General features: G+C 37.2%; 1 pseudogene; it reads right to left on the minus strand.

Moving 5' to 3' along the window:
* Positions 1-6,145: 6,145 nt before the first annotated feature.
* Positions 6,146-6,580, minus strand: LOC105499076 (small ribosomal subunit protein bS18m pseudogene; annotated as a pseudogene).
* Positions 6,581-8,929: the final 2,349 nt, after the last annotated feature.

Consider the following 8,929-nt stretch of genomic DNA (forward strand, 5'->3'; position numbering starts at 1 on the left):
AGTGTGTGTTGTTTCCCACTATGTGTCCATCTGTTCTCATCATTTAGATCCCATTTATAAGTGAGAAAATGCAGTATTTGGTTTTCTATTCCTGTGTTAGTTTGCTAAGGATAATGGCCTCCAGCTCCATCCGTGTCCCTGCCAAGGACATGATCTCGTTCTTTTTTTAATGGCTGCACAGTATTCCATGGGGTATAGGTACCACATTTTCTTTACCCAGTCTATCATTCTTGAGTATTTAGGTTGATTCCATGTCTTCATTATTGTGAATAGTACTGCAGTGAACATACATGTGCATGTGTCTTTATAATAAAATGATTTACATCCCTTTGGGTATATACCCAGTAATAGGATTGCTGGTTCAAATGGCATTTCTGTCTTTAGGTCTTTGAGGAATCACCACACTGTCTTCCACAATAGCCAAACTAATTTACACTCCCACCAAGAGTGTATAAGCAAGCCTTTTTCTCCACAACTTTACCAGCATCTGTTATTTTTTAACTTTTTAATTGTAGCATTCTGACTGGTATTAGATGGTATCTCATTGTGGTTTTGGTTTGTATTTCTCTAATGACCAGTGATTTTGAGCTTTTTTTTATATGATTGTTGGCTACATGTATGCTTTATTTTGAAAAATGTCTGTTCATGTCGTTTGTCGGCTTTTATAACGGGGTTATTTTTTTCTTGTAAATTTGTTTAAGTTGTTTATAGATGCTGGATATTAGGCATTTGTCAGATGCATAGCAGGCAAAAATTGCCTCCCATTCTGTAGGTTGTTTGCTTACTCAGTTGATAGATTCTTTTGCTGTGGAGAAGCTTTTTAGTTGAATTAGATCCCATTTGTCAATTTTTGCTTTTGTTGCAAATTGCTTTTGGTGTCTTTGTCATGAAATTTTTGCCCATGCCTGTGTTCTGAATGGTATTGCCTAAGTTATCTTCCAGAATTTTTATAGTTTGAGGTTTTACGTTTAAGTCTTTAATCCATCTTGAGTTAATTTTTGTATATGGTGTAAGGAAGGGGTCCAATTTCAATCTTCTGCGTATGGCCAGCTAGTTATCCCAGTACCATTTATTGAATAAGGAATCCTTTCCCCATTGCTTGTTTTTGTCAGGTTTGTAAAAAATCAGAAGGTGGTAAGTGTGTGGTCTTATTTCTGGTTGTGTATTCTGTTCCATTGGTCTATGTGTCTGTTTTTGTACCAGTATCATGCTGTTTTGATTACTGTAGCCCTGTAGTATAGTTTGAAGTCTGGTAATGTGATGTCACCAGCTTTGATTTTTGTACTTAGGATTGCCTTGGCTATACAGGCTGTTTTTTGGGTCCATATGAATTTTAACATAGTTTTTTCTAGGTCTGTGAAGAATGTCAGTGGTAGTTTAATGGTAATAGCATTTAACCTATAAATTGCTTTGGGCAGTATGGCTATTTTCACGATACTGATTCTTTCTATCCATGAGCAAGGAATATTTTCCCATTTGTTTGTGTCATCTCTGGTTTCTTTGAGCAGTGTTTTCTACTTCTCATTGTAGAGATCTTTCACCTCCCTAGTAGCTGTATTCTTGGGTATTTTATTGTTTTTGTGGCAGTGGTGAATGGGAGTTCATTCCTGATCTGGCTCTTGGCTTGACTGTTGTTGTTGTATAGAAATGTTAGTGATTTTTGCACATAATTTTGTTTCTTGAGACTTTGCTTAAGCTGTTTATCAGTTTAAGAAGCTTTTGGGCTGAGACTCAGGTTTTCTAGTACAGGACCATGTCATTTTTGAATAGGGATAGCTTGACTTCCTCTCATTTTTATTTGAATGCCCTTTCTTTCTTTCTCTTGCCTGATTGCCATAGCCAGAACTTCCAATACTGTATTGAATAGGAGTAGTGAAGGAGGGTATCCTTGTCTTATGCCGGTTTTCAAGGGGAATGCTTCCAGCTTTTGTCAATTTAGCATGATGTTGGCTGTGGGTTTGCATAGATTGCTCTTATTATTTTGAGGTATGTTCCTTCAATGTCTAGTTTATTGAGACTTCTTAACATAAATGGATTTTGAATTTTATCTAATGCCTTTTCTGCATCTATTGAGGCAATCACGTGGTTTTTATCCATAGTTCTGTTTATGTGGTGAATAACATTTATTGATTTGCATATGTCAAACCAACCTTGCAACCTGGGGATGATGGTGCATAAGCTTTTTGATTTGCTGCTGGATTTAGTTTGCCAGGATTTTGTTGAGCATTTTTGTACTGATGCTTGTTAAGGATATTGGATGTCCTTTATTTCCTTCTCTTGCCTAATTACTCTAGCTAGGACTTCCAGTACTATATTGAATAAAAATAGTGCAAGTGGGCATTCTTGTCTTGTTACAGATTTCAGAGGAAAGGCTTTCAACTTTTTCACCGTTCAGTATGATTTTAGCTGTAGACTTTTCATATATAGCTTTTATTGTGTTGAGATATGTTTCTTCTTTATACAGCTTGTTGAGAGTTTTAATCATGAAACAATGTTAAATTTTACAAAATGTTTTTTCAGCATTTGTTTAAATGATCATATGGCTTTTGCTCTTCATTTTGTTAATGTGATGTATCATGTTTGTTGATTTGTATATGTTGAACCATATTTGCATCCCTGGAATGAATCTCACTTGATCATGATAAATATTCTTTTTAATGTGTTGTTGAATTTGGCTTGCCAGTATTGTGTGGAGAATTTTTGTATCTATATTTATCAGGAATATTTGCCTGTAGTTTTCTTTTTAGTTGTATCCTTATCCTTATCTTTTTTTGCTGTATCCTTATCTTTTTTGTTGTATCCTTATTTGGTATTGCAGAAATGCTGACACTGTAGAAGGACTTTGGAAGTATTCCTTTCTCTTCAATGTTTTGGAATTGTTTGAGTAGGGTTGGTACTGGTTCTTTAAATGTTTAGTAGAATTCAGCACCAAAGTTGTCAGGTCCTGGACTTTTTTTTTTTAATGGGAGAGTTTTTATTAGTACTTCAATGTCATTACTTGTTATTGGTCTGTTCAGGTTTTCTGTTTCTTCATGGTTCAATCTTGGTAGGTTATATTTGTGCAGAAATGTATTTATTTCTTTCAGATTTTCCTATTTGTTGGCATATAGTTGTTCATAATAGTCTTTAATGATCCTTTATGTTTCTGTGGTATCAGTAGTAATGTCTCCTTTTCATTTTTGTTTTAATTTATTTGTTTCTCTCTTGTTTTGTTTTTTTGTTTGTTGTTTGCTTGCTTTTTACTTAGCTAAAGGTTTGGTGATTTTGTTTATCTTTTCAAAAAAAAAAAAACACAAAAACAAATTTTTGAGTTTCTGGAGAGCTGAACACATAGAGGTTCCCAGAGAGTGGCATGCCCAGGGAGGGCGTGGAAGCTCTGAATCACTTCTGTCAGACCTAGCTTATGCACTTTTTCATCTGTGTCTTTTTAATATCCTTTTTAATAAATTAGTAAGCATAAGTTGACCTTTGGGTGACCAAGATGGGACCTGAAGCAGGCTTCCATTGACTCCTGCTGCTTCACTGACAGCTGGCATCCTGGTATGGGCATGGACTGTTTTTGTCCAGCTGAACCTGTCGAAGGTTGCAGTAGCTATTGTAACCTTTCAGGAGGCAAAGGGGACATTTTCCCTTGGACCCTGTAGTTTTGGCACCGTGAGTAGGACACCAAAGCCATTCTGCTTGAAGCTGCAGTGAAGGGAACCCAGAATCTGACAAGTCAGCAAAAGGAAATTCATAGAAGGAATATTGACAAGTACTTGTGAACACAGATTTCTCATAACTTTCAAGATAATACCATGGGAATAGGTAAAGACTTTCAGGACTTCAGTTAAAAAGCTGATGTGGGCCTGGCGTGGTGGCTCGTGCCAGTAATCCTAGCAGTTTGGAAGGCAAAGGCTGGTGGATCACTTGAGCCCAGGAGTTCAAGACCAGCTTGGGCAACATGGCAAAATCCTGTCTCTCCTAAAAGTAGGAAAATTAGCCAGGCACGTCGTCCCATGCCTGTAGTCCCAGCTACTCGGGAGGCAGAGGGGGGAGAATTACATGAGCCCAGGAGGTGGAGATTGAGCTGAGGTGAGCTGAGATTGTGCCACTGTACTCCAGCCTGGACCACAGAGGGAGACTCTGTCTCAAAATAATAATAATAATAATAATAATAATAATAATGATAAAAAGTTGATGTTCTCATGAGGATTGCTAACCCAACATCAAGCAGAACAAAAGTTAATTACATGGGACTGAACTGATAGAAAACTGAAATGCTTTTTATGACATTTTTGGTTGAAACATTACCAATTCTTTTTCTATTTTGTTTTCAGAGCCAAACTTTTTTTTCTTTTTGAGGTATTTATAGCTTATAGCAATTGGGTAAAGTAGAGTTTTATGAGCAAAGTTAAAACATTTGCCTTTCTTTCGACCTGATTTCTCCAAAATTTGGAAACTATTTGAATGTTCTTATTTTATGGCAATATAGATATTTTCATAAGTTCAATAAGAATCTGTTTTCCACAACATAATGACTGGAATGTCACATTTTCGGATATGACCAGACTGCCTTGAGGGAATGAAATTGGCTTTATAAGACCAATAGACTTGGAGAAAGACTGGCCTGGTACATTGTCTATATGGTTCTCTTATAAGGTTCCTGACCTTACAGTAAGAAAAGAATATCAAATTCAGACAGGCCCAGGAACCTCAGGATAATTAGGGACCTTGAGAAGACAGGAATTCACCCAATTTGTGTAAGTATTACAGCAAAGTCTAATGGTGAATTCATGGCTTGGCTTCCCAGCCTCAAGAGGCTTTGGAAGTCTAATCTGAAATTTGTTACGAAAAAGCTCCAGTAAAGCCAACTTACAAAGCTGTCTTTAGGGCTAATCACTATTCTTGTTGTATTTCATACAAATAAGCAGGTCAAATGTCATGTGGACACTTATTTTAGAAGTCAGTTGGTCCTACTAATATTTACCTTTGGTAAAAAATGGGGAACTAGAGAAAGAAAAACTGTTTCACAGGAAACGATACACATTTTTTATTAGATTCTAGCCCTGACCACTGTTTCTGAGTTATTATTATTTTCTTACAATTTGGACTAAGCTCTGAATTATTTCTTGGCTACAACAAATCTCTAAAGAAGAACCTGGATTTAATTTTCTTCATGATGTTTTCAGTTGGCTCCCTAATGAAACTGGTCTTTTTGTTTTTTTCATTATTTCATACAAATTCTCTTTTTGTTTATAATCCTTATATATTACTTCTTCCAAGAAAACTGAAATGATGGCATTTCCAAAGACTAGAGATGATTGAACAGGTGATAAATCAAGGATCTTACTGAGGTCCCATTCTTTGCCACTCTGTGATGCCATCCTAATTTTACTTTTGAGTGCTCTTAAAATAAAAATTCCTCACTGAGACTTCTCCTCCTTCCCGCCTCAGTGTGAGACAGGACTCTCAGAAGTGAGCTTTCTGACACTCAGATTTTGATCAGTTCTTTCAAAAAGAAAGATTTTGCTCAAAAGGGAGAAATGAGAAATAAATCTTTAAATTTTTAGGCTCAGAAAAGCATTTAAAATGTAACAGCAGTCAAGTCTCACTACCGCTTGAGTGAGATAATTACCTCTTGAAGCCACCTGCTATGTGGGCTTTAGACTAACTGACAGCAAGTAGCCATACAATGCCATACACACTATCATTGAACAATGGATAGCCAATCATTAACCAATGTCATTTTCGTAAACCAATGAGAATTGCTGATGAACAACTTTGGTAATTGCCCATTCTCCTGATTCATCCTTTGTTTTCTTTAAAAACTTGAGTCTGTTGCTTGTTCTCTGGAGCACTCCCCAAGACAACTTGGAAGCATGTCCTGGGTTACAGTCCTAAATCTTTGTGCTTGAATAAACTCTCTGTAAACTAAAACAGAAAACAAAACAACAATGATCTTTTATATGGTTTTCTTTGGTTTCAATTTAATTTTTTTCTGCTCTGATCTTTATTATTTTTTTCCTTCTAATTATTTTGCATTGGGTTTGTTCTTGCTTTTCTAGTTCTTTGAGGTGTGTCATTGGGCTGTTTATTTGAAGTCTTTCTACCTTTTTTTTTTTTTAACTGTAAAATAAGTTTATTAGTGGTAACATGGTATAATTTACTCCTGATATCTGATGTTACAAACTTTAGGGTCCTTGAGGTATGCAGCATCCTTGTATGTAACTGGCATAAGCCCTATTATTTGAGGTCTCTTAATTGCTTTTGTGATTTCTTTCTGTTTCTTCCCACAAAGACCTGTTTTGTGCCTTCCACAAATGCATCCAATAAATGGAGAAATAAACTGGGACAAAAGCTGTACATTCTTAAAATCTACATGCTTTCCACACAAGATACATTTCTTAAGGGCTTCTTTATAAGAATTTTCCATTGGAATGGACAGGTCCTCATTGGTGGATATCTGTTTATATTGTGAACAACCTCTTCTCCATAGCACCACGTGAGTCCTGGGATGTGTAAGGCTAACAGCAGCCATTACGAGGTGTGTCAACTTCTTCCTCCCCAGACCACTGCAAACAGCAACTATAGTGGCCATGGTTCCACATTCCTCCACTGGTTCTACCTTTTTATGTTGGCATTTATTGCTATGAACTTCCCTCTTTGAGATGCTTTTGCTGTATCACACAGGTTTAGGTGAAATGAGTTTCTTGTAGATAGTATATAGCTGGGTCTTGTTTTTTGTTGTTGTTTGTTTGTTTGAGACAAAGTCTCGCTCTGTCGCCCAGGCTGGTATGCATGGCATGATTTTGGCTCACTGCAACCTTTGCCTCCCAGGTTCAAGTCATTCTCTTGCCTCAGCTCCTGAGTAGCTAGGATTACAGGTGCACACCACCATGCCTGGTTAATTTTTGTATTTTTAGTAGAGATGGGATCTCACCATGTTGACCAGGCTGGTCTAGAACTCCTGACCTTGTGATCTGCCCACTTTGGCCTTCCAAAGTGCTGGGATTACACACATGAGCCACCTTGCCTGGCCATGGGTCTTGCTTTTTATCCATTCAGTCATTCTTTGTCTTTTAACTGGATAATTTAATCCATTTATATTCAAGGTTATTATTGACAGGTAAGGGTCTATTACCACCATTTTATTTGTTTTCTGGTTGTTTTTTAGACCTTTTCTTCTTTTTTCCCTCTGTTACTGTCTTCCTTCATGGTTAAGTGATTTTTTTCTAGTGGTATGTTTTGATTCTGTGCCATTTATTTATAATATATCTATTACAGGTTTTTGCTTTGTGTTTACCATGTGTACAACTTTGGCATTTCTTATAACACAGATTTGGTGATGATGAATTCCTTCTGCTTCTGTTTGTGTGGGAAAGTCTATCTTGCCTTAGTGTTTGAAGCATAGCTATGCTGGGCGCAATATGCTCGGTTGGTAATTTTTTCCTTTAGTACTTCAAATACAGCATTCCACTCTGTCCTTGCCTGCAAGGTTTCTGCTGAGAAATCCACTGAAAGCTGTATTGAGTATCTCTTGCATTTGGTATGTTTCTTTTCTCTTGCTGCTTTGAGCATTCTTTCTTTGTCTTTGATTTTTGTAAATTTGGTGATAATGTGCCTTTAGGATTTCCTCTTTGGACTAAATTTTATTGGTAACTTCTGAGCTTCTTGTACCTGGATGGTGTCATTTTTTTTCAGATTTGGAAAAATTTTAGCCATTATTTATTTAAGTATGTTTTCTAGGCCCTTTTCTCTTTTGTCTCCTTTGGGAATGTCTGTTATGTGGAAATTAGTTCACTTGATGGTGCCCCACAATTCTTGTAGGCCCTATTCATTCTTTTTTTAAATTCTTTTTTCTTTTTACTCTTCTAATTGGGTAATTGGGGTTATTTGGGCTTCATGAAACTAGATGTCTATTTCCCTTCCCAGATGGGGGAAATTTTCAGCCATTATTTCCTTAAATAAGTTTTCTACCACTTTCTCTTCCTCTTCTCTTTGTAGAAATCCCATAAAGCATATGTTGGTACCTTTAATGATGTCTCATAAGTTCTTTAAGTTCTCTTTACTTTGAAAAAATTGTTTCTTTTTTTTTTGTTCCTCTGACTGGATAATTTCAAATGATCTCTCTTTTTGCACACTGATGCTTCTTCTACCTGATCAAGTCTGCTGTTGAAGTTTCCTCTGAAATTTTTCAGTTCAGTCATTGTGTCCTTCAGCTCCAAAATTTATTTTCTTTTATCATCTCTATGTCTTTGTTGAAGTTCTCATTTTGTTCATGTATTGTTTTCATGATATCATGTGACTTTCTTTCTGTGTTCTCTAATAGCTCACTGAGATTATTTAAGACACATATTTTGAATTCTTTTCCAGGCAGTTCTTAGGTCTCCATTTTTTTAAAGATCAGTTACTGGTTTATTGTGTTCTTTGGGCATCATTGTATTTTCCTGATTCTTTGTGATCCTTATGGCTTTGCATTGGTGCCTGTACTTTTGAAGAAAGAGTCATCTCTTTTAATCTTTACAGGCTGACTTCAGCAGGGAAAGCCCTTCACCAGTCAGGCTGGCCAGAGATTCTGAGTGGGCTGGCTGGTGGGATCTATACGCTGGCCACCTGCTGGGGTCAGTGGGTAAGCAGGCTTGCTGCTGGGATCCATGGGCAGGTGGCCTGCTGCTGTGCACCACGAGCATGCTGTTGAGGTCTGCATGCTGGTTGTTGAGAGCCCTCATCTATTTTTGTTGTTCTTAGCAGTCCCCAGGCAATCTAGCCTTTCTGATTTACTCCGTGTTCTGGGTGAGACATAACAGAAGTGAGCCTCTCAGGCAGTAAACCAAAAGGCTACAGAAGAGTCAGATGCTCACTGCATGCTCTCTTTCCCCCATGGGAGAACTTATGGGCCAAGGAGATCTCTCTTGGTGCTGCATTCTACTGGCCTGGAGGAGGGTTG

The sequence above is a fragment of the Macaca nemestrina genome, chromosome 7, assembly GCF_043159975.1.
Source record: "Macaca nemestrina isolate mMacNem1 chromosome 7, mMacNem.hap1, whole genome shotgun sequence".
Lineage (NCBI taxonomy): Eukaryota > Metazoa > Chordata > Mammalia > Primates > Cercopithecidae > Macaca > Macaca nemestrina.